Here is a 27257-nt window from a genome sequence, read left to right as displayed (position 1 = left end):
TCAATATTATTTAAAGAATGCTTAGTTATCCTCCAGCAAAAACTAATCTGCCCTACACTTTCTTACCTCCTTCCTTTTGCTTATGTTTCTCCTACAGTAAGTACTTTAAGCAGGGACTGTGTCTTTCTTCTGTCATCCTCAAGTCTTAGCAGAAGCATTGGGTTTGGACACATGGTAGCTGCTGGCTTAAGTGAATCATGTCATCAGATGTTTGAAATTGTCTGTGTTCAGTGCTGTAGTCCTCAGACTAAGGAGAAGGGAAGGAGGCTATTTATATGCCATGCCTGTTGCTTTATATACCTCATTTTTAGGAATATTCATAATATTCACAATAATCATATGAAATAGTCATTATTATTTTCATTTTACAGGTGAAGAAACTTAGATCTAAGAGAATAAGTGACTTGCTTAAGGTTACATAGTTAGGAGGTTGCATAGTTAGGAGGGATTTGAACCCATATCTATCTGACTTTCTGCTTCACTGGCTTTATTTCTGTTTATTAGTAAAAAGAGACACCATCTGATCTACTAGTTGTGGTGGAGTCAATGAAAATCAGAGCCATAAAATATTATCTGGCCAACTTCTTCATTTTACAGATGAGGAGACTCAGACCCAGGAAGAAGAAGAGGTTTACTCAAGGTTACTTAAAGAATAAAAGCCAAACTAGGTCTGAGTTCAAGCCAGCTCTAAATATAGTAATTTTCTAAGAGACCTAGATACCTCTCCCTTTGTGGACCAATAACATGTATTTTTCTTCTGAACTTCTGGCCCTCCACTTAGGCCCTCATCTTACCACCTTCACAAACAGAGACTACTTTATTTATGTTAATGAGATATCACTATTAATTTTTCCTCTGTGAGCCACATTAGAGGTCAAAGTTGGTAAGCCCAAGCTATGCTTAGTTTCTAATTGTAAATGTTGGAGCAGAAATACATCTAGTTATCTTCCTGAAATTTCATAACAGTAATATTACCACTTCTTTATCTGGAACTTCTAACTTTTCAAAAAACATCTTTTCATATTTTGTGTAGCTTTGAAGAAGAGATTGGAGGATTATATTAGATGATCCCTATGATCTCTTAATTCTGAGGTTCTGATTCTGTGATTTTGATGCTCACAACTTAATTTTAGATTTTATATTTACTTGTGTGACTTTGATTCATCTTTCCACTATGAATTCCATGAGGATGGAGCCAGTGTCTGTTTTTGCTCACTCTTGTATCCCCAAAGCCTGCACATAATAGGTACCCAGAAAGTATTTGTTGATTGAATAAAGAACTATGTGAGGTTGCAGGTGATTATCATCACTATTTGTTATATTAATAAATCAAAGCTAAGAAGAAAAATGACTTGTTTAAGAACAACTGCTATTTAGTGGCAGAGCCATTCAGAAACCCGTATCTCCTGGCTCTTGGGTTGTTGCCATGAGCAGATAAAGTAATAAAATTCTGAATCCTCATAGATTATCTCATGCCTGTTTCTAAAGTTATTAGTAGTCATGAGAATTAAGCTCTTAAATACTTATTTAATAATAAAAGACTCCTTTAAAAAAATAAAATGGCAGAAACTTTAAAACACTTACAGATAATTACGTTATTCCTCTCAGAAGTACCTGAGTTCTTAGTTGAATTTTCTTTAGCTTTCAACTGTAGGTTGAGGGAAAATTTTCTTTGAGTCATGCTGCTTGTGGTAGAAGTTATTGAAAAGGTAGCAGCTTCACACACTCACCAGAATAAAAAAGACTGAAAACACTAAATGTTAGTGAAATTTTAGAATAATAGAACTTTCATACACTCTCAGCAAGTCAAATCCAGCTTATTTGGTTTTGTATGGCTCTTGAGTAAAAACGATTTTTACAGATGAACATTTGCAATTGATTTGATGATAGGCAACACTGGCTTTGCCTCCCAAATTAGAGAAATGATATTGCCACAGAAAATTCCATTCTCTTCATTACTAAACCTGTATTACAAAAAAAGAACTCATTTTATTACTATTATATTTTACATGTCATCAATAAAAATTTTGTGGAAATGTGTTTTTGCTCTTGTTACATAAGTTCCAATATAATATACTTGGTTTTTGCCTCTACTATCTGGCCCTTTACAGAAAAAGTTTGTCAACCACTGTAATAGATATTGTACATACTAACTTATTTTTTCTTCATCACATCCCTGGCAGAGATACATTATTATCCCTAATTTTTAGATAAGGAAACAGGATCAAAAAGACCCCATGTCAAATGACTCCTAAGTAGCAGAGCTGAGAATCTCTTAGGATTAATTTTGGTTTGATACCGATACCTGTATTTTTGTGCTCCACCATGCTGCCTTCTTCCTTAAAGGGTGTGAGTGGAACAGACCTTTCAACCTCCTGAGTCTGGGCCTGGTGACAACCTTAGTCCTGTGTACAAATGTCTATGGGAGGCCCAGGCCTGGTTTTACCCATACTAATTCTTCCCTGCTGTGAAATCTAGTGTCTTATTCTCTCCTTCTATATTCATATCTTATAATCTAGACCATTTTACAGATGAAAAATTTGAGGCTAGAGAGTTTCAGTGGCTTCCCCATGTCTCATAGTTTTTCTCACAAGAAATACCAGGAAAAGCACTCTTCTCAGATTTGCCTTTGATTCCTTGTGCATGTTCCCAGATACTCCCCCAAATGTGAACATTTTTGATGCTTAATTTCTCTATTCATATAGTAGGACTGATAATTCTTGCCCTGCTTTTATCATTGTGAGGATCAAAGGGGAAAATTTATATGAAAAGCATTTGAAAACCATTAAACACTCTCTATCATTGTACATTATTGTCATGATTGTTATTATTGTTATAATTATTGCTATTTCTGGGAATCTTTCTAATTTATCACTAATCAAAATAATGTCATCAGGATCTCCAAATCTGTTTTTTCTTTTGAAATCAAAGATCCTACAGATGCGGCAGAGACAACTATGGTGTGTCCTGACATTCATGCTTTAAGGTCTTTAGTGTTGAAAGATGAGCACAGGTTTTCTTCGTGCTCTATCAAATCTTATGTGATTAAAGGTACTGAGTGCACTAATGTAATCCTGTAATTAGATGTTATTATGCCAAAGGGTATACTATACCCTGCCCCCATTCGAAGATGTGAGTTGACTTTTGAGAATGCATATTGAAGAGAGAATAGACCTCTAATTAAGTAAATAAATTTAACTCCTGGAAAATTATATTTTAATAAGACAATTCAAACCACAAAAAATGAAAATTAAAGTATATTAAAGTTGTTCTAAAAATCTCAAAACAAGGATATTCACCATGTTAATGATGAAGCCAGGAATAGATCCACAGAGTCAAAAGCCATAACTCATATACTCTGTGTCTCTCAGCGCTGGGAGTTTAAAGTTAGATTTCAATGGGGACTTCTGTGGATTTTATTTTGTTAAGATTTGGATGAGGGTTATGAGAAAATGTCCTACTTAATTAAAATATACCCTAAACTGTCCTGTAAGAACTGAGGTTAGGAGTAAGTAAGCTCTGGAGGGAGGGGAGCAGGGCTAGACTGGTGACCTTGTTTCCTAAAATCTTATCTTCACCTTCCTAGTCCCTCCCTCTGATCTTGCTGCCATCAGAGGAACATTTACCTCTTCTTTTCTTCCTTTTTTTTTTAACATCTTTATTGAAGTATAATTGCCTTACAATGGTGTGTTAGTTTCTGCTTTATAACAAAGTGAATCAGTTATACATATACATATGTTCCCATATCTCTTCCCTCTTGCATCTCCCTCCCTCCCACCCTCCCTATCCCACCCCTCTAGGTGGTGATAAAGCACCAAGCTGATCTCCCTGTGCTATGCGGCTGCTTCCCACTAGCTATCTATTTGACATTTGGTAGTGTATATATGTCCATGCCTCTCTCTTACTTTGTCACAGCTTCCCCTTCCCCTCCCCATATCCTCAAGTCCATTCTCTAGTAGGTCTGTGTCTTTATTTCCGTCTTACCCCTAGGTTCTTCATGACCTTTTTTCTTTTTTTCTTAGATTCTCTCTCTCTCTCTCTCTCTCTCTGTATATATATATATATATATATATATATATATATATATATATATTCTTTTCAAACCCCATGTTTGAAAACCTTGTATACAAACCCCTTTGCTTGGATCTTTAAAAAAGGGCTGCAACAGCCGAGCATTTTTTTTAAACATCTTTATTGGAGTATAATTGCTTTACATTGTTGTGTTAGTTGCTGCTGTATAACAAAGTGAATCAGCTATACGTATACATTTGAAATAAACTTTATTTACTAAAGGGAGTTTAAGTAAAATGAGGTAGGGTTGATTTAAACAATAGATTTTTGTCAAAATGATACAGAAATACGTCAAAAATCTTGAAGATCTGCTCACTTTTTAATCAGATTATTTGGGCTTTTTTTCTTTTTTTTTGCTATTGAATTGTATGAGTTTTTGATATATCATTATATTGTACACTTAAAACTAATAATATTATATGTTGATTATACCTCAATAAGAAAAAATCACGAAGCTAGAACCCATGACTAAGATTTGGGAAACATACTAGTCTGTCTACAGGCTTTTCTAAGAGGAGGCCCCTGCCACATTGCAGTTTCCTCTCACACCCATCTCCTCCTTTTCTGTGTCCCAGTCATCCTGGCCCTCTTAGATCCTCTAATGTCCCATGCTACCTCTTGACTCAGGGATTTTGTGCATGCTGCTCCCTCTACCTGAAAAGCTTTCTTACCACCCCTATAAACATACCTTTCGTCTGTTGTTCCCAATCAACTGTCAGATCTCAGTGGAATGGCACTTTCTGAGAGAAACCTGGCTCCGCATTCTAAATTATCCCACTGTTATATGCTCTCAAATCATCCTGCACTCTTTTATTAAAAAAAAAAGTTTTTTAAAATAAATTTATTTATTTATTTTTGGCTGCATTGGGTCTTTGTTGCTGTGCGTGGGCTTTTCTCTAGTTGCGGCGAGCAGGGGCTACTCTTCCTTGCAGTGCTTGGGCTTCTCATTGCAGTGGCCCCTCTTGTGGCAGAGCACAGGCTCAGTAGTTGTGGCACACGGGCTTAATTTCTCTGCGGCATGTGGAATCTTCCCAGACTAGGGCTTGAACCCGTGTCCCCTGCTTTGGCAGGTGGATTCTTAACCATTGAGCCACCAGGGAAGCCCTCATCCTACACTGTTTTAAAGTGTATTTTCATTTATATTAGTGTGATTATATGGTTATCTCTCTCTCCCTCTACTAAACTATGTGCTCTACAAGGTCAAGGACCATGCTTTTTCCTCATGTTGTACCCTAGGACCTCCACAGCACACAGTAGGCATTCAGTAAATGTGTTAAACGAATGAATAGAAAGAAATGATTGCAAAAATACTTTGGCTACATAAAAGCTAAATTTCCAAAGGAGATTTAGGATCCCAAGAGAAATATACCATTCTTGCTAGTGTCATCTTTGGCTCTTTAAAAAAAAATTATTATCAACATCCTTTTTTTTCAGAGTGATGATGACTCATATCTGCTCAAATAAAATAACCTTCATATCTTGCCAACTCATTGAGCAGAAGCAGTCTGTTCATTTGCTGGTAGAAACAGAGAAGAGAAAACAGGCTATTACAGGGTTTATGGGTTCATTTTTTCCCAGTAACAGGTTCTCCCCAACATGCTAGGCAGTTCTCTAAATATAGCGAGGCAGAGACAGGTGTTCTACCCTGGACCTCTAGATCAGTATTCTGACAAGTAGAGATCAAGCTAGCTAGATTCAAGGTTCAGAAAGTACAAATTGGTTTTATAGCCCTAAACTGAATATATATGTCTTCTCCATGACTCACTCTCCTTCCTAACCTACAGAGTCACTCCAGCTTCATGTGCTCAGTTATGATTGTCTCCTCCTTGCGAATCTTCTTGGCCTCAGTTCTAGGTAATAAAAATAAATTTTTCTTTTATGTGAACGTGGTTCTGATTAGTTTTTTTTCTTAACATCTTTATTGGAATATAATTGCTTTACAATGGTGTGTTAGTTTCTGCTGTATAACAAAATGAATCAGCTATATGAATACATGTATCCCCATATCCGCTCCCTCTTGCATCTCTCTCCCACCCTCCCTATCCTACCCCTCTAGGTGGTCACAAAGTACCAAGCTGATCTCCCTGTGCTATGCAGCTGCTTCCCACTACCTATCTATTTTACATTTGGGAGTGTATATATGTCAATGCTACTCTCTCACTTCGTCCCAGCTTACCTTTCCCCCTCCCCGTGTCCTCAAGTCCATTCTCTATTTCTGCATCTTTACTCCTGTCCTGCCCCTAGGTTCATCAGAACCTTTTTTTTTTTTTTTAGATTCCATATATATGTGTTAGCATAAAGTATTTGTTTTTCTCTTTCTGACTTACTTCACTCTGTATGACACACTCTAGGTCCATTTACCTCACTACAGAAAACTCAATTTTGTTTCTTTTTATGGCTGAGTAATATTCCATTGTATATATGTGCTACATCTTCTTTATCCATTCATCTGTCAGTGGACACATAGGTTGCTTCCCTGTCCTGGCTACTGTAAATAGTACTGCAATGCACATTGTGGTACATAACTCTTTTTGAATTATGGTTTTCTCAGGATATATGCCTGGTAGTGCAATTACTGGGCATGTGTTAGTCCTATTTTTAGTTTTTTAAGGAACCTCCTTACTGTTCTCCATAGTGGCTGTATCAATTTACATTCCCACCAACAGTGCAAGAGGGTTCCCTTTTCTCCACACCCTCTCCAGCATTTATTTATTTATTTATCTTTCTATCCAGTCTTCAAATATTTTTTATTGGAAGGTCATGCATTGCCTTCATTTATTGTATTTCAAATCATTATACATTTACTTTTGTGAAAACACTGCTAGTACAAAGAAACCTAAAAATTGTTTCAGGAATGTAGAGAAATTTCCAACTTAAATAGTGAAAAAGTGCACCATAGTTACTGCTGCAGTGCAGTCATTTCTGCATTTCCCATGTTTCTTAAATAACTATCTTGTCTGATAACACACGATATAAAGACTAATTATGAAAAACAGACATTTACATATACTTCTAAAGTTTTATTGAGAATATCCTTTTGGCACTGGATAACCAATCATAGGCGCAGCTGTAGTAGCAGGATATGGATATGCCTGTTGGTTCATACCATTGTGCATATTTGAAACATTACTTCCATATTGCTGAGTGCTATCATATCCATTCTGATAAGTCCCTGTTGGATTACCAGTCCTAAAGCTGCTCTGTATACCAGCAGACACAAAATTACTTCCAGAGCTCCCACTGGTGTAATTTGCAGCACTGTAAACACCATTTTGAGTTTTTGCCCCAGAATCTCTCTTAAGCAGACTAGAGTAACCTCAGTCACAATTTTCCCTGTCTCTAAATGTATTAAATCCACCCCTTTTGCTGACAGAGTATCTGTCCCAACGGTCATCCTTCATGCCTCCTCTACCCCTGGAACGACCTGAACCTCTGTCTTCGACCAACTGAAGCAATTTGGGATTAATTGCTTGATTAGCTTCACAAAGCACAGAGATAAGGTCGCTCACTTGCTTTATGTTATTAGGTGTAAAGAAAGTGTATACTGTGCCTGTTTTGGTACTGCGAGCAGTTCTTCCAATTCATTGAATGTAATCCTCTGAGGAGTTAAGGTATTCATAATTGATGACAAATTTCACATCTTCCACATCTAGCCCTCTGGAGGCCACATCTATAGCAATCAGAATAGGAGCCTTTCCATGTTTGAATTCATTTAGAACCCAGCCACGTTCCTGTTGACTCTTGTCACTATGGGCACCCATGCCAGGCCACCCATCTATCCTCATTTTTCTAGTGAGTTCATCACCACTTCTTTTGGTTTCAACAAAAACAATGGTTTTAATCACCTTCTCATTCATGATCTCTTCCATTAAATGAATAAGCTTTTCATCCTTTTCTACATCATGACACACATCCACAATCTGAAGAAGGTTGTGATTTGCACTCAGTTCTAGTGCACCAATGTTTATATGAATATAGCCCTTCAGGAAATCTTCAGCAAGCTGTCTTACTTCTTTTGGCCAAGTAGCACTCCACATTAGGGCTTGCCTATCAGGTCTTATCTAATCCAAAATCTTCCTTATTTGGGGTTCAAATCCCATATCAAGCATTCTATCTGCTTCATCAAGGACAAGGTAGGTGGTTCTTCTTATATTGGTTTTCCCACATTCTAAAAAGTCAGTAAGTCTTCCAAGTGTTGCAATACAGATTTCCACATCTCCAAATGACATATTTGTGGTCCCTTGGGAGCACCACCATAAATACAAGTGGACTTCAAGCGACATGCTCTACAGTATTCAGCAGCTACTTGCTGTACCTGTTGGGCCAGTTCCCGAGTTGGTGCCAGCACCAAAGAAATAGGCCCATCACGTCTATCTAGGAATGGCTGATGATTGATGTGGATAATGTCAGGCATCAAATAAGACAACGTCTTCCCAGATCAAGTTTCTGCTACCCCAACCATATCCAATCCATTTAGAGCAACTGGCCATCGCTGAGCTTGAATAGCTGTGGGTTCAGTAAAGTTCTACCTTGCAATCACATCCATGACGTTTGCAGGGAAGTTCACTTCATAAAAATTCAGTATTGGCTTTGGGCAGTTGTGACATCTAACTGTAATTTCCTTGCTTCTTCTGTATGTCTCTACCTCTTGTGCTGTATACCTAGCCAAATCAGGGTGTTCTTGATCAAAATTCTTCTCAAATTCGGGCAGCTCATCAAGATTCCACTTCTTTTTAACCAATTTCTCCCCAGGGTTTCCAAACTTCTTTCCAGATAAGGGCCCTGCCCTACTTCCTCCAAATCTAGGGACATGAAAACCTCGATCCCAGGTGCAGTCTCGGTCACTCGAATAACCCAACATGGCGTCAATGGTTGCAGTTGGTGGGAAGCGAAGTAGAGAGAATCGAGCACTATGAGTAACAGGAGGTGGCTCCAGTGACAGCGAAGTCTTGTGGGGGAGGCAGTGGAGGGATGGCGATGACAAGAGCTGGGGCTGCCGTGCAAAAGACCAGTGGAAATGAATGAGGTCTCCAGCATTTATTGTTTGTAGATTTATTGATGATGGCCATTCTGACCTGTGTGAGGTGATACCTCATTGTAGTTTTGATTTGCAGTTCTCTAATCAGTGATGTTGAGCATCCTTTCATGTGTTTGTTGGCCATCTGTATATCCTCTTTGGAGAAATGTCTGTTTAGGTCTTCTGCCCATTTTGGGGTTGGTTTGTTTATTTTTCTGATATTGATCTGAATGAGCTGCTTGTCTATTTTAGAGATTAGTCCTTTGTCAATTGCTTCATTTGCAAATATTTTCTCCCATTCTGAGGGTTGTCTCTTCTCTTGTTTATGGTTTCCTTTGCTGTGCAAAAGCTTTGAAGTTTCATTAGGTCCCATTTGTTTATTTTTGCTTTTATTTCCATTTCTCTAGGAGGTGGGTGAAAAAGGATCTTGCTGTGATTTATGTCATAGAGTGTTCTTCCTATGTTTTCCTCTAAGAGTTTGATAGTGTCTGCCCTTACATTCAGGTCGTTAATCCTTTTGAGTTTATGATTGTGTATGGTGTTAGGGAGTGTTCTAATTTCATTCTTTTACATGTAGCTGTCCAGTTTTTCCAGCACCACTTATTGAAGAGGTTGCTTTTTCTCCATCGTATACTCTTGCCCCCCTTTATCAAAGATAAGGTGACCATAGGTGCATGGGTTCCTCTCTGGACTTTCTATCCTGTTCCATTGATCTATATTTCTGTTTTTGTGCTAGTACTATACTGTCTTGATTACTGTAGCTTTGTAGTATAGTCTGAAGTCAGGGAGCCTAATTCCTCCATCTCCGTTTTTCTTCCTCAAGATTGCTTTGGTTATTCGGGGTCTTTTGTGTTTCCATACAAATTGTAAAATTTTTCATTCTAGTTCTGAGAAAAATGCCATTGGTAATTTTATAGGGATTGCACTGAATCTGTAGATTGCTTTGGGTAGTATAGTCATTTTCACAATGTTGATTCTTTGAATCAAAGAATATGGTATATTTCTCCATCTGTTTGTATCATCTTTAATTTCTTTCATCAGTGTCTTATAGTTTTTTTCATACCAGTCTTTTGACTCCTTAGGTAGGTTTATTCCTAGGAATTTAATTTTTTTTGTTGCAATGGTAAATGGAAGTGTTTCCTTAATTTCTCTTTCAGATTTTTCATTGTTACTGTATAGGAATGCAAGAGATTTCTGTGCATTAACTTTGTATCCTGCTACTCTACCAAATTCATTGATTAACTCTAGTAGTCTTCTCATAGCATCTTAAGGATTCTATATGTATGGTATTATGTCATCTGCAAACAGTGACAGTTTTACTTCCTCTTTTCCATTTGGATTCCTTTAATTTCTTCTTATTCTCTGATTGCTATGGCTAAAACTTCCAAAACTATGTTGAATAATGGTGGTGAGAGTGGGCAACCTTGTCTTGTTCCTGATCTTAGGGGAAATGGTTTCAGTGTTTCCCCATTGAGAACGATGTTGGCTGTGGATTTATCATATATGGCCATTATTATTTTGAGGTAGGTTCCCTCTATGCCTACTTTCTGGAGAGATTTTATCATAAATGGGTGTTGAAAGCTTTTTCTACATCTATTGAGATTATCATATGGTTTTTATCCTTCAGTTTGTTAATGTGGTGTATCACATTAATTGATTTGCAGATATTAAAGATTCTTTGCATTCCTGGGATAAACCCCACTTGATCATGGTGTATGATCATCTTAATGTGCTGTTGGATTCTGTTTGCTAGTATTTTGTTGAGGATTTGTGCATCGATTTTAATCAGTGATATTGGAGTGTAGTTTTCTTTTTTGTGACATCTTAGTCTGCTTTTGGTATCAGGGTGATGGTGGCCTCATAAAATGATTTGGGGAGTGTTCTTCCCTCTTCTATATTTTGGAAGAGTTTGAGAAGGTTAGGTGTTAGCTCTCCCCTAAATGTTTGATAGAATTTGCCTGTGAAGCCATCTGGTCCTGGGCTTTTGTTTGTTGGAAGATTTCTAATCACAGTTTCAATATCAGTGCTTGTGATTTGTCTGTTTCTATTTTCTATTTCTTCCTGGTTCAGTCTCGGAAGGTTTTGATTTTCTAAGAATTTGTCCATTTCTTCCAGGTTGTCCATATTATTGGCATACAGTTACTTGTAGTAATCTCTCATGATCCTTTGTATTTCTGCAGTGTTAGTTGTTGCTTCTCCTTTTTCATTTCTAATTCTATTGATTTGAGTCTTCTCCCTTTTTCTCTTGATGAGTCTGGCTAATAGTTTATCAATTTTCTTTATCTTCTCAAAGATCCAGCTTTTAGTTTTATTGATCTTTGCTATCATTTCCTTCATTTCTTTTTCATTTTTCTGATCTGATCTTTATGAATTCTTTCTTTCTGCTAACTTTGGGAGTTTTTGTTCTTCTTTCTCTAATTGCTTTAGGTGTAAGGTTAAGTTGTTTACTTGAGATGTTTCTTGTTTCTTGAGGTTGGTTTGTATTGCTATAAACTTCCCTCTTAGAACTACTTTTGATGCATCCCGTAGGCTTTGGCTCATCATGTTTTCATTGTCATTTGTTTCTAGGGATGTTTTGATTTCCTCTTTGATCTCTTCAGTGATCTCTTGGTTATTTAGTAGGGTATTATTTAGCCTCCATGTGTTTGTATTTTTAATACTTTTTCCTGTAATTGATATCTCATCTCATAGCATTGTGGTCAGAAAAGATACTTGATACGAATTCAGTTTTCTTAAATTCACTGAGGCTTGATTTGTGATCCAAGATATCATCTATCCTGGAGAATGTTCCATGAGCACTTGGGAAGAAAGTGTATACTGTTGGATGGAATGTCTTATAAATATCAATTAAGTCCATTCTGCTTAATATGTCATTTAAAGCTTGTGTTTCCTGATTTATTTTCATCTTCCATGATCTGTCCATTGGTGAAAGCGGGATGTTAAAGTCCCCTACTATTATTGTGTTACTGTCAATTTCCCCTTTTAGCGTTGTTAGCATTTGCCTTATGTATTGAGGTGCTCCTATTTTGGGTGCATAAATATTTACCATTGTTATATCCTCTTCTTGGATTGATCCTTTGATCATTATGTAGTGTCCTTCTTTGTCTCTTGTACTAGTCTCCATTTTAAAGTCTATTTTGTCTGATATGGGAATTGCTACTCCAGCTTTCTTTTGATTTCCATTTACATGGAATATCTTTTTTCATCCCCTCTCTTTCAGTCTGTATGTGTTCCTAGGTCTGAAGTTGTTCTCTTGTAGACAGCATATATACAGGTCTTGTTTTTGTTTCCATTCAGCCAGTGTATATCTTTTGGTTGGAGCAGTTGATCCATTTACATTTAAAGTAATTATCAATATGTATGTTTCTATTACCATTTTCTTAATTTCTTTGGTTTTGTTTTTGTAGGTCTTTTCCCTCTGTTGTGTTTCCTGCCTAGAGAAGTTCCTTTAGCATTTGTTGTAAAGCTGGTTTCATGGTGCTGAATTCTCTTAACTTTTGCTTGTCTATAAAGGTTTTAATTTCTCCATTGAATCTTTTTTTTTTTTTTCTGGTACACGGGCCTCTCACTGTTGTGGCCTCTCCCATTGCAGAGCACAGGTTCCAGACACGCAGGCTCAGTGACCATGGCTCATGGGCCCAGCCTCTCCATGGCATGTAGGATCTTTCCAGACCAGGGCATGAACCCGTGTCCCCTGCATTGACAGGTGGACTCTTAACCACTGCGCAACCAGGGAAGCCCTCCATTGAATCTTAATGAGATCTTTGCTGGGTAGTGTAATCTTTGTTGTAGATTTTTCCCTTTCATCACTTTAAATATGTCCTACCACTCCCTTCTGGCTTGCAGAATTTCTGCTGTAACATCTGCTGTTAACCTTATGGGGATTCCCCTGTATGTTATTTGTTGCTGTTCCCTTGCTGCTTTTAATAGTTTTTCTTTGTATTTAATTTTTGATAGTTTGATTCGTATGTGTCTTCACCTGTTTCTCTTTGGATTTATCCTGTATGGGATTCTCTGCACTTCCTGGACTTGATTGACTATTTCCTTCCCCATATTAGGGAAGTTTTCAACTATAATCTCTTCAATATTTTCTCAGTCACTTTCTCTTCTTTTTCTGTGACCCCTCTAATTTGAATGTTGATGCATTTAATGTTGTCTCAGAGGTTTTGAGACTGTCCTCAATTCTTTTCATTCTTTTTTCTTTATTCTGCTCCCTGGCAGTTATTTCCACCATTTCATCTTTCAGCTCACTTATCCCTTCTTCTGCCTCAATTATTCTGCCATTGCTTCCTTCTAGAGTATTTTTAGTTTCAGTTATTGTGTTGTTCATCATTGTTTTGCTCTTTAGTTCTTGTAGATCCTTATTAAATGTTTCTTGTATTTTCTCCATTCTGTTTCCGAGATTTTGGATCATCTTTACTACCATTACTCTAAATTCTTTTTCAGGTAGTTTGCCTATTTCATCTTCATTTATTTGGTCTTGTAGGTTTTTACCTTGGTCCTTTATCTGTAACATAATTTTTGTCGTTTCATTGTTTTTTTTTTTTTCTTTTTTGATGGGTGGGGTTGTATTCCTGTCTTAGTGGTTGTTTGGCCTGAAGCATCCAGCACTGGAATTTGCAGGCAGTTGTATAGAGCTGGGTCTTGGTGCTGAGATGACCTCTGGGAGACCTCACTCCAATTAATATTCCCTGGGGTCTGAGGTTCTCTGTTAGTCCAGTGGTTTGGACTCAGTGCTCCCATCAGAGGAGCTTGGGCCCAACCTCTGGCCTGGGAACCAAGATCCTGCAAGCTGCATGGTGTGGCAAAAAAATAAATAAATAAATAAGGAGCAGTGCAGTATCAAATAATATAAAACAAAATAAAATTAGAAAGGTAAAAAAATATAATAGGAAAAATAAAAATATAATTGAAACAACCAGTTACTGGGGGTTCCTCCCATCCCCTTAGGTGTCTGTGGTACCCCACCGGTGCCTGGTAGGTGCCCTAGTTGTGCAAATACATGAATTCCATGTCCTCCTCATCTGCCATCTTGACTCCACCCTACCCTCTGAGTAGTTCTTTTTAACTTTCTTTTGTTCTTGAGATGTCCTTCCTGCTGATATTCCAAAAATGAGATTGGCGTCTCTGCCTCATTCCCAGAATTACATCCCTAATTGATTTCTCTTTAGTGTAACTAAAATTTCCCAAGCAAAAGCCTGATACTTGTAAGTGCTCAATAAGTATTAGTCTGCTCCTCTAAGCTTGTGTAGCACTGGAGTTCTGCTGTGTATTTCCATAGCTCATTTGTAGCTAATTGGAAATAGAGATAGATAGCTGCTGAATCCCATGAGAGTTGTAGGCCTATTTTAACAGCTCTCCTTACCTTGGAAAGTTTCTAGAATCTACTCACTTCAAGTCACTCATACAGTGGAGTCTTGAAGTCTGACAATACTATCAATGTAGTGACTAAACCTTCATGTGGTAAAATGAGCACAGATGCAATTGCAGGAAAGTCCTTTAGTCAATTTCAGAGTTGTTTTGATTAGAAAGCAACACTGCATATTGGAAACAGCACGAGCCTTGGCATTAGACAGATCTGTATTTTAATCCTGACTCTGCTACCTAGAAAATGCTCAATAAATGGCAGCTGATGTTGTTGTAGCAAGTTTGCTTTCACTAGAGATTTGATTTAACTTGATTTAGCCAGCCTTTTCTGGAAAGGTTTCACCAGTGTTTCATTAAACATTGGCTTCTCTCTAGCCCTTTGCATATACTCACAGTCTCCTGACTTTGAATCATGATAATTCCTTCTGGAATAGATAAATGAGTGAAACTTGTTGTGTTCCCAGAACTAAGGTCAAATATGGCATTTCAAAGCCAGAACAGCTTTTCTAGTGTCTTACTATCTTCTGCCTTTTTTTTTTTTTTTTTCTTGAGGAGTTGGGGGAGAACATGGTCAATTTAGAACTCCCTTTTCTTGTACTTTCCCTTTATACTATTTGGTAATTTAGCATGTATGAGCTAGAAGGGAGACCTAGACACTTTCAAAGGTTTGGTTACAACTAGGATGGCTTTATCTTCCCAGAAGGTCTACAAAACATCTGAGGCAGGAGGGGTTTTTAAAGCAGTTAAAGCTAATATTACTGTGCCTCCTCGGGAGTGTGGAAAGAATAATTAGGCATGAATTACGTAAGTAGGACTGAATTAGGCACAGGGTTGGGTGCCTTAAATGAATTCTACATCCCAGGAGTCATTCATTCAACTATCACTAAGCTACTTTGTGTGGAATGCTGGGGATACAGACATGGCCTCTCTACTCAAGAAGCTCATAGGCAAGCTCATTCAACTCTACCTGCCTCTGAGGTAGATATTTTCTTTTCCTTCCTTATAGCTGATGAAAGAGGATCTCAAAGAGGTGAAATAGTTGCTCCATAATTACACAGGTAGTAGGTAGTTAAGCTTAGCTACAAATCCTTTTCTTTTTCCTTTAATCAATATTTGTGCTTATTATGTGTTCTTTTTAGTTATGACATGTTAGAATGAACGTGGAAGATATGTGTAGTGTATAGCTATAGCACTGTCTTCCTAGAATCCCTACTTTCTTCTTAGAAATTCTCCTTTTCCCACTCCAGCCATGTGGTTTGGAAAGGAGCTGCCTAAATCACATTTGGTTGATTCAAGCAAAAAAAATTAGAGTTATTCCCCGAGATTTTTCAGGTGGAAACTAAAGAAATGAGGTAAAATTTCCAAGATATGATACATTGGACTTACTAGCCATGATGTTGTCTGACTTTGAAGTAAGTCCATCTGCAAGTTAAAACAAAAGTAAACCAAACTTAACTCATTTAAGGGGCTGATAAAACTTTGATAACAAAATCAGACAAAGTTGATACTAGAAGGAAAATCTATAGGTCCATAACACTTATACGTATTAATGCAAAAATCCAAAATAAATATTTACAAATCAAATCCATCACATATACTGAAATACAGGAGTGTGTAGATAAAATAATTTTAAAAGATGGGATTTATCAAAAAAATTCAAGGATATTTTAATTACTGTTAGTTTAATTTACCACATGAACAGTTTAAAGTAGCAAAACCTATATGATCATCTCAATAGATGAAAAAAATACAAAATTCAATAACTATTTATGATTAAATCTCCTAGAAAAGTGGGAATTGAAGGGAATTTATTTAACTAGATAGAGATTATTTATTAAAGCCCAAAATTGTTGTAAAAGCCTTAGAAACATTTTCCTTAAAAAGAACAAGAAAATATGCTTGCTGCCCACATGTCTATTCAATATTACATCTGAGGCTTTAACCCGTATATATAAGAAAGAGCAGTAAGAAATATTATTATCTTAAAAACAGGAACAATACTATTTATTTACAGATGGTATGATTATCTACATAGAAATTTCAAGAGAAAAATCCATAGAAAATCTACAGATTAACTATTGGAGCTAATTATAGAGTCTGCTGAATACTAGATTAATATGAAAAAAATTATATGTGATAAAAGTATAAAAATGTGTAGATAATGAAAATATAACAACTGCAAGATAGTGGTTATTTCGGAGACAGAAAAGGAGGAGAATGGTTTTCTAGTGAAGAGATGATTCCAAGAAAAACTTTAATATTTTCTTTGTTTTTAAGGATCTGAAGCTGGCAAAATATTAACACAAGTTAAATATGGGTTTTTAGTATTCTTAAATGTTTTGTAACAAAAATTTAAAAATTCAAACAAGATCTTAATCAGCATTGAGGTTTAGCGACACTTAATTTAGATTCTTTTAGTCATAAAAAAAGAGTCTAATTTTTGTGGCTTAGAAACCTGGGTTCCAATTATTCCTGATGTCTTTGTCTTTAATTGTTGAAATCTACCCTTTGATTACCTGGTCAGAATCATGAATTTAGTAGCCAGAGTGCCAGGGTTCAAATCCTACCTGTATGAATTACTAGCTGCCTGACCTCAGAAACACAGTTACTTTTCTAAACCATAGTTTTTCATTTGTAAAGCTAAGATGATAATGGCACCTATCTCATATAGCTGTCATGAGGATAAAAATGACACATGTAAAACATTTAGTGCAACATCAGGTACACTGTAAATACATATAGATGTTAGATGTTGCTTAAACTTTTTGGACTTCTCAGGGCTATTATAAGAATTGAATGGAAGAATCTGAGTAAAACTCATAGCATAATGCCTGGCACTTACTACTGCTTCTATAAATCTTAATTCCACTGCCCCTTTTCTGTCTCCCCTACTGTTTACTCTTGAACATTTAATTAATTTTCTAAATCTAACCAGGTACTGTGTTGAGTATCTTTCATCGCATTTGACTTACATTTTTTTCCTAACATTTATAACTGTTTGGGGGCAAAGAATGTGTTTCTTTATTCTTTTATCATAGCTTGAATTTTGTAACTATCGCTTACACAGAGAAAAAATTATCCATACTATTTTTTTCCTGTTTCTTGACTTAGGACACATACATGGAGTGCTAAGAGTGCCTGTTTGTCCTCTGGTTGTATGTAGGAGAGATGTACTTTTTTTCTTCAGATTTCTAGAACAAGTTTATAGCACATGAAGAAATTTTTATTTATTCTGGCATTTTTTCATATGTGGGGCTGGCAGTGAGATTTCTCTTCATCTAAAAGTGAAGATGATGCTGAAATCAAAGGAGAATGCATAAGCTAAGAGTAAAGTAGGTAGCTGGGAGCAATGAGTCAGAGCGAGAGGGCTGAATAGGTCACCAGTCTGAGGAGGGTGGCCAGGAAACATTGGAAACTGGATAAGGAGAGCCAAGGAACACAGGATCTTATAAAGAGGATGAAGTGGCTGGTTAAAGGAGTTTGATGGATAGGGGTCATAAATAGGGATGGAGTTTTTCCTCTATGCCTGGATTTTCCAGATTATTTGTGGCAAGATGCCAGATGGTTGGGTATGTTTAAACCAGGTGTATGTGTGGGTACTGCTTCTAACAAGAGGTGAATTCATTAATCTGTTGAGTATTACTATTTTATTTTATTTTATTTATTTTTCTTTTTTTTTCTTTTTGCGGTATGCGGGCCTCTCACTGTTGTGGCCTCTCCCGTTGCGGAGCACAGGCTCCGGATGCGCAGGCCCAGCGGCCATGGCTCACGGGCCCAGCCGCTCCGCGGCATGTGGGATCCTCCCAGACCGGGGCACGAACCCGTATCCCCTGCATCGGCAGGCGGACTCTTAACCACTGCGCCACCAGGGAGGCCCTGAGTATTACTATTTTAAAAGAGCAGGGCTTATGGTGACATCTTTCTTAGATTACTTCTGTAAAACAGGTAAAGATTCTCTTTGTATTTCTATAAATGTAGTTGAGAGTAAGTTGGGCACATATTTGAGAAAGAGCATGTGATTTGCAGTCTGATTTCAAGGTGAATAATCAGGACTCTGGGGTCTGACTAACTGGAGCAGTGTGAGAAGGAAGGAGTCTCCATATACTTCCTCTAAAGCAATCAGCAGCCTAGAGCAGCTCTAGTAGCAGGGCCTCCAATTGCTAATCAAATGAAAGGAATGTTTTCCTAAAATTTTTCCTTCAGATTTGAATAAAGGTAATGTATTTTGATGTACTAAATTTCATGGTATAATGAAAACAGAGCCCGTTGCTGTATTCTGATTTTATAACAGGCATGATTGACAAATCCTTTGAGAAAATTGGCAAGCTAATGTTAATGCAATCTGTATTAACCTACAAGACTTACGTAGTCACTAATTTATTTTTAAATGAGTGCAAATACATTTTCCTAGGAAGGAAGCAAGGAACTTCTGACAATCTCAGTGTTACCACAGAGAGATGGAATAATTTTAACAGGAAGAGAGTAAACTAAAAATTCCTTTGTGCTTAAGAATTAAACACATCCCTCTCATCCCACCATAGTTAATCTAGTATTAATAAGTCATTCCTAATAAGTGTGGGTAACTGTAGTTTGGTCCCCTGGCTCATATTTTATTATTAATTTATTATTTCTTTAAAAAGAAAAAAGTTGGAGACAATATGATATAATATAAAAAGCAAAAGCTTTTGGAGTTCAAGTCCTTTCTTTCTTAGCTATCTGAACCTGGACTATTTTCAGTTAAACTCTCTGAGTCTCAGTTTCCTCATCTCTTAAATTGGGATAACAGAAAAATCTTACCTTTGTAAATCTGTGCCTTCTTAAATTGTATACCTTGGGCACCTCACTCTTAAAGAGGCACTTAATCCAGGGTTATGCATGTATAAGGTCGGCACCTGAGAGTGAATGCCTCATTAAATTTTGCACTGTTGGCACCTCATTTGCCTCACGTTGGTCCTAGACTTGCTGTCCTACATGGTTGGAATGTGATTTGTGGGTGGGGGAGTAGGTAAGAAGTGGGGTGGAGAATGGTGCTAAGAGTAAAGAGGTATGCAGAAGCCATATCACAAAAGGCCTTGTAAGTGATGTTAAGAGGTTTGAATGCTATCTGAGGGTTAATAATTTAAAAAAAAAGATTTCCTGAGAAATCATTACAAATTTTTCACAGAAGAGCAACTTGTTCAGAATTTCGCTTGAGAAAGATCATTTCACCTGGTGGGTGAGGAAAGAATGTTAGGGGACAAAGACCCAATCAGCGCAATCCAAGTAAGAGATGAATACAATTCTTCAGGTGAGAGATGATAATGGACAAGATTGGCATAAAGACAATGGTATGGAGGGAAGTGGAAGTGCTTGAGATATTTAGCAGGTAGAATCAACAGAACTTGGTTATGATTAGACATAGACAGTGAAATAAAAGTCGTAGAAAATGTGAACCAAGTTTTTGGCTTGGGCAACTGACTGTGTATGTTGTGGTGTCATGTCCTGAGAATAGGGAACAGTGAAGAAATAAGATTGAAGAGAAGATTATGATTTCAGTTTGAACATGTAGAATTTGAAATATCTTCAAGACATCAAGTAAAACTGGTTAGTAAATAGTTCACCCTATGGGACAGGAATTTAAAAGAGTGATCTAGGCTGGAGATGCAGAATTGGGAACCATCCGTGTTTAAGCCATGAATGATATTGCCTGGTAACGGTATGTTGTTTGAAAAGAGGGCCTAGGAAAGAACCACAGTGAATGCCAGCTTTTAAAGGTTAGGTATAGGAAAAGAAGCCAACAAAGTTTGAGAAAGTTTGTCCAGGAAGATAGGAGGAAATCTACAGAGCCTCACATAAGAAACTTTGGTAACTCCTAACCTGTGCAAAACTCACCACTATGCCCCTTCCTAGAATGCAGTATGCAGGCATCCATTTCCCTTTACTTACAGCTTTTTGCCCTCATTCTGAAATGTGAAGCTTGGCCTGCCTCAAAGTCCTTTTCCTAACATATTTCTTCCTTGCATCAATTCCGGGCCTCTTGCTTCAGTGCCTACCTTCATCTTTGCACTATCCTTTTAGATCTGATGCTTGATCTTCTCCTTCTGGTACTGACCTTGTCCATTATGCTTTGTTGCCATTTCCAATATGCTCCTAGACCCCATCTAATTCTCCTATCAGGTTTGCCTTGACTCAAAGAGAAGGAAATCAGACAGCTCTTTCACCAGGTGCTAGGCCCAGTGGAGGCAGCAGTTCATCATTATTACTGGGAGGTCACTGGGAGGTAAGCATTGGCTTGCTGCTTTTGTATTTCCTTTGGCCAGTACATTACAAACCTGCCTAAAGAAACCCATCCCATTGAGCTTACTTGCCTGAGGTATTTTTCAATAGACAAAGTAGAGTGACAAGTGCTTAACTTACATAAGTTTGTATTAAATTCTATCTGAATTATATATAAAGTGGAGAGTATTATATATTGAAGAACATCAACAATTCTAAATATGCTAAAACAAAGAAAAGATAGCATATATGTGAATCATTGTTTAATGAGCTTAAAATCTCTCCAAGAGGGAATCACAAATTCATACAATTTCCTTAGAATGTGTTCTTTAAACGTGTATGTCGGTTGGTGGAAAATACCATGAAAAAGACAAACTTCTGGAACTGGCCTTTTTCTGTGTAACCTTGCTCTCTAAGAAGGTCAAGTTCTAAGAAAAGTTGAAAAGGATGTTTGGCTCTGAAGCTACTGGTTTAAGTAGTAACCAAATCTGTCTTCTACACATGGCCGATTCTTTGTGAAGAGATGCAACCCAGTACAGTACACCAACCTGAGCATCAAGACAACTTAATTCTAGTTCCTGTTTTTACTGTAATCCACTCTTTGAACTTGAGAAATTTGCTTCCTCTCCGAAGACCTCAGTTTCTCTATTTATGAAATGAAGGAGTTAAAAGATTGGACTAAATTATTCCAAGAGACTTTCTAACTAAGAATCTACCATCTTTGGTCAAAAAATGGTGCCTCACAGATCTTGATCAAAAAAAATAAAAAGATGAGTCCTGGGAAAGCCAGAATTTTTTTCTGAACAGGTTTTATTTGTTTGTTTCTTTTTTGTTGTTGCATGAATGTTGAAATAGAATCTCAGAGCTAGAAGAGAATTCAACGTACAAGTTTTCTCTAAAATGACCTGACCCAGTGGTTATTTGGCCTCTTTTTGGACACATCTAGTGATAAGGAACTCACTTTTTATAGAGTCAGATCATTTTATTGTTGGACTGACCTGATGGCTAGTAAGTTCTTTCTTATATTAACCTGAAACCTGCCTGCCTATAGCTTCCACCTATTATTTGTGCCATCTGTCAGATGCACATACCTGATTTAAATCCCATCTTCACTACTTACTAGATTTTTGAGAGTAAGAATATCACTTAACATCTTTGAGTTTCTATTTTCTCATCTAATAATGGATATTTTGATTACTATATTCCATGGTACTGTGATTAATGAGATAATGCTTTAGGTTGTCTGTACTAGGCTCTAGTTGGGAAAGACTTCATAGGGTACTTGATATTTGGCAAAGATTATGAAGGATGGATAGGAATTTCTATAGAGGAGGGTGCAATAAGGAGGAGACAGGTAGATGACAGGTTGGTCGTTTGGGCCAGAGAGAATAGCAATGAATGAAAAAAAAAGGAGGCATACAAATCAAGTTCAGAAATTCTCTAATGGTCAGGTTTGGTTAGATTTTTCAATGCCTGGGGCCGAAGAGAGAGAGTGATAGGAGATGATCCAGGAAAAATAAGCTGCAGGCAGACTGTGAAAGGACATGTACACCATGCTACATTCAAATATGCTACTTCCAGAGGTTATTGAGTTTAAAGAAAATCATAAAGAAAGTGTGGATAGCTGAGCTAGGATTTAAATTCATGCCTTCTGAGACTATGTGTCACAGCACCATAACTTTTGAGACATTAAAAACTCATAGTTTTATTGTTATAGAATTACAGAAAAAAATTCCTTCCTTCCGGCACTATGCACCAGAATCCAAGAAGAGCTCTGACCTAGTTCCTGAGGCCTTCCAGCAGGATAAATCACAGTGCTGTTCTGTCAGTGAAACAAGTGGATTTCTTTGCTTTCTAGGAGCCTAGGCTTATAATAGGAAACAAACATTAGGGAGAAAGAAAGGAATATTCTGCTCACTTCTCAAATAGACATGGCTGTACACTGTAGTAGAAAGTGCTCTGACTATGTGACAAACAAGAGTTAGGTTCAAATCCTAGCTCTGCCATTTACTAGCTGTATATGTAATATATTTCTCACTCTTCCCTTGAGCCTCAGTATGTTCATCAGTAACATGGGAATTATGGTGCTTCCCTGCCTATTTTTTTCTGAAATCATTATAACGGAATTCTATTATGATTGTCAAAGTCCTTTGAAAATCATAAATTGATATTTTATTACTACTATTATCAGGAAATCACCAAAGTCACAGGGCACCAGTACACATCAGGATTGCCCTGACATATGCTGTCTGGACTTAGGGTAAAATCAGTAAGATTTGTCTACAGTGGCTCTGACTTTTCCTCTCTGTCATTTTCCCTTTTTTTCTTTTTCTCCCACTCACTTCTTTTGGCTGAAAAGCCTAGTGTCCTGTCTTTTTCTCTTCCCTTCCCTTCCCAAATGTTCCCCAGATAAACTCTACTGGTATGTCATTGAGAAACAAGGTCTGAAGGTCAATAATGAGATCTTCTGTCTTTCATAAAGGTTCCCATTGGAACCTCATCTTTCATTGAAAAGGAAAAAATATTATTTATTTATTTTTTCATTCAGAAATTACTTGTTCAGCACCTAAAGTATATTCTACACATGGTGAGTGAAATATTCAGAGAGATTAGAAAATCAAGAAAAGTAAGAACTTGGTGGAATTCAAGGACTTCTACATCATTTGTTGATTTGTTCATTTGTCATTTATTCTATCTCATATTCATTTAAAATTATGTGCTTTAGCACCGACGATGTATTACTAGGCATTGTGTTAGGCAACATGTGAGGCACCAAGGACCCAATGATACCATTTAGATCATCACACATCAGGTTCCTGCTGGTTCTAAATGTTCTTAGTTTATTCATAGGAATAGGTCCTAGGAATGCAACATCTTTGTGTGGTAGCAAGAATCAAAGGAAATGAGACAGTGTAAAAGGGTTGCCTTTTCTCCACAGCCTTGCCGATGTTTGTTATTTGTGTTCTTTTTGATGATAGCCATGATGACAGGTGTAAGGTGATATTTTTTTTAAACATCTTTATTAGAGTATAATTGCTTTACAATGTTGTGTTACTTTCTGCTGTATAACAAAGTGAATAAACTCTATGTATACATATATCCCCATATACCCTCCCTCTGAGTCTTCCTCCCACCCTCCCTATCCCAACCCTCTAGATGGTCACAAAGCACCGAGCTTATCTCCCTGTGCTTTGCAGCTGCTTCCCACTAGCTATCTGTTTTACATTTGGTAGTGTCTATATGTCAATGCTACTCTCTCACTTCATCACAGCTTGCTCTTTCCCCTCCCCATGTCCTCAAGTCCATTGTCTACGTCTGCATCTTTATTCCTGTCCTGCCTCTATGTTCATCAGAACAAATTTTTTTCTTTTTTTTTTTAGATTCCATATATATGTGTTAGCATATGGTATTTGATTTTCTCTTTCTTACTTCACTCTGTATGACAGACTCTAGGTCCTTCCACCTCACTACAAATAACTCAATTTCGTTTCTTTTTATGGCTGAGTAATATTGCATTGTATATGTGTGCCAAATCCTCTTTATCCATTCATCTGTCGATGGACACGTAGGTTGCTTCCATGTCCTGGCTACTGTAAATAGTGCTGCAATGAACATTGTGGTACATGACTCTTTTTGAATTATAGTTTTCTCAGGGTACATACCCAGTAGTGGGATTGCTGGGTCATATGGTCGTTCTCTTTTTAGTTTTTTAAGGAACCTCCATACTGTTCTACATAGTAGCTGTATCAATTTACATTCCCACCAACAGTGAAAGACTGTTCCCTTTTCTCCTCACCCTCTACAGCACTTATTGTTTGTAGATTTTTTGATGATGGCCATTCTGACTGGTGTGAGGTGATACCTCCTTGTAGTTTTGATTTTCATTTCTCTAATGATCAGTGATACTGAGCATCCTTTCATGTGTTTGTTGACAATCTGTATATCTTCTTTGAAGAAATGTCTATTTAGGTCTTCTGCCCATTTTTGGATTAGGTTGTTTGTTTTTTTTGATGTTGAGCTGCATGTGCGGCTTGTATATTTTAGAGATTAATCATTTGTTTCTTTGTTTACAAATATTTTCTCCCATTCTGAGGGCTGTCTTTTCATTTTGTTTATGGTTTCCTTTGTTTGAAAAAGCTTTTAAGTTTCATTAGGTCGCATTTTTTTTTGTTTTTATTTCCATTTCTCTAAGAGGTGGGTCAAAAAGGATCTTGCTGTGATTTATGTTAGAGTGTTCTTCCTATATTTTCCTCTAAGTTTTATAGTGTCTGGCCTTAAATTTAGGTCTTTAATCCATTCTGAGTTTATTTTTTGGTATGTTGTCAGGGAGTGTTCTAATTTCACTCTTTTACATGTAGCTGTCCAGTTTTCCCAGCACCACTTATTGAAGGGACTGTCTTTTCTTCATTGTATACTCTTGCCTCCTAATCAAAGCTAAGATGACCATATGTGCATAGATTTATCTCTGGATTTTCTATCCTGTTCCATTGATCTATATTTCTGTTTTTGTGCAAGTACCATACTGTCTTGATTACTGTAGCTTTGTAGTATAGTCTGAAGCCTGAGAGACTGATTCCTCCAGCTCTGTTTTTCCTTCTCAAGATTGCTTTGGCTATTCTGGGTCTTTTGTGTTTCCATACAAATTGTGAAATTTTTTGTTCTAGTTCTGTGAAAAATGCCACTGGTAGTCTGATAGGGATTGCATTGAATCTGTAGATTCCTTGGATAGTATAGTCATTTTCACAATGTTGATTCTTCCAATCCAAGAACATGGTATATCTCTCTATCCTTTGTATCATCTTTAATTGCTTTCATCAGTGTCTTATAGATTTCTGCATACAGATCTTTTGTCTCCTTCAGTAGGTTTATTCCTAGGAATTTTATTCATTTTGTTGCAGTGGTAAATGGGAGTGTTTCCTTAATTTCTCTTTTAGATTTTTCGTCATTAGTGTATAAGAATGCAAGAGATTTCTGTGCATTGATTTTATATTCTGCTACCGTACCAAATTCATTGATTAGCTCTAGTAGTCTTCTGGTAGCATCTTTAGGATTCTCTATGTTTAGTATCATGTCACCTTCAAACAGTGACAGTTTTACTTCTTCTTTTCCAATTTGGATTCCTTTTATTTCTTTTTCTTTTCTGATTCCTAGCAGTGGCTAAAACTTCCAAAATTATGTTGAATAATAGTGGTGAGAATGGGCAACCTTGTCTTTTTCCTGATCTTAGAGGAAATGTTTTCAGTTTTCCCCCACTGAGAATGATGTTGGCTATGGGTTTGTTATATATGGCCTTTTTCTTTTTCTTTTTCTTTTTTTTTTTTTTTGTGGTAGGTTTCCTCTATGCCTACTTTCTGGAGAGTTTTTATCATAAATGGGTGTTGAATTTTGTCAAAAGCTTTTTCTACATCTACTGAGACTATCATGTGGATTTTATCCATCAATTTGTTAATATGGTAGATCACATTGATTGATTTGCATATACTGAAGAATCCTTGCATTCCTGGGATAAACCCCACTTGATCATGGTGTACGATCCTTTTAATGTGCTGTTGGATTCTGTTTGCTAGCATTTTGTTGACGATTTTTGCATCTATGTTTATCAGTGGTATTAGCCAGTAGTTTTCTTTTTTTGTCACATTTGTTTGGTTTTGGTATAGGGTGATGATGGCCTCATAGAATGATTTTAGGAGTATTCCTCCCTCTGCTATATTTTGGAAGAATTTGAAAAGGATAGGTGTTGGCTCTTCTCTAAATATTTGATAGAATTTGCTTGTGAAGCCATCTGGTCCTGGGCTTTTGTTTGTTGGAAGATTTTTAATCACAGTTTCCAATTCAGTGCTTGTTATTGGTCTCTTTATATTCTTTATTTCTTTCTGGTTCAGTCTCAGAGAGTTGTGCTTTTCTAAGAATCTGTCCATTTCTTCGAGGTTGTCCATATTATTGGCATATAGTTGCTTATTGTAATCTCTCTTGATCCTTTGTATTTCTGAAGTGTCACTTGTTGCTTCTCCTTTTTCATTTCTAATTCTGTTGATTTGAATCTTCTTTTTCTTCTTGATGAGTCTGGCTAATGCTTTATCAATTTTGTTTATCTTCTCAAAGAACCAACTCTTAGTTTTATTGATCTTTGTTATTGTTCCTTCATTTCTTTTTCATTTATTTCTGATCTGATCTTTATAATTTCTTTCCTTTTGCTAACTTTGTTTTTGTTGTTGTTGTTGTTCTTCTTCTTTCTCTAATTGGTTTAGATGTAAGGTTAGGTTGTTTATTTGAGATTTTTCTTGTTTCTTGAGATAGACTTGTATTGCTATAAACTTCCCCCTTAGAACTGCTTTTGCTGCATCCCATAGGTTTTGGGTCGTCGTGTTTTCATTGTCATTTGTTTCTAGATACTTTCTGATTTCCCCTTTGATTTCTTCAGTGACCTCTTGGTTATTTAGTAATGAATTGTTTAGCTTCCATGTGTTTGCATTTTTTACTTTTTTTCCCCTGTAACTGATTTATAATCTCATAGCATTGTAGTCAGAAAAGATGCTTGATATGATTT

At 36.8% G+C, this 27257-nt stretch overlaps 1 protein-coding gene and 1 pseudogene across 1 annotated transcript in view; one reads left to right on the top strand and one right to left on the bottom strand.

Moving 5' to 3' along the window:
- Positions 1 to 27257, top strand: part of AGBL4 (AGBL carboxypeptidase 4) — a 1272021-nt gene that overhangs the window by 299631 nt on the left and 945133 nt on the right. The window lies entirely within an intron of this gene.
- On the bottom strand, positions 7092 to 8947 carry LOC132479778 (probable ATP-dependent RNA helicase DDX5; annotated as a pseudogene).

This window comes from Mesoplodon densirostris, chromosome 2 (genome assembly GCF_025265405.1).
Source record: "Mesoplodon densirostris isolate mMesDen1 chromosome 2, mMesDen1 primary haplotype, whole genome shotgun sequence".
Lineage (NCBI taxonomy): Eukaryota > Metazoa > Chordata > Mammalia > Artiodactyla > Ziphiidae > Mesoplodon > Mesoplodon densirostris.
This window is presented reverse-complemented; position numbering and strand designations above follow the sequence as displayed.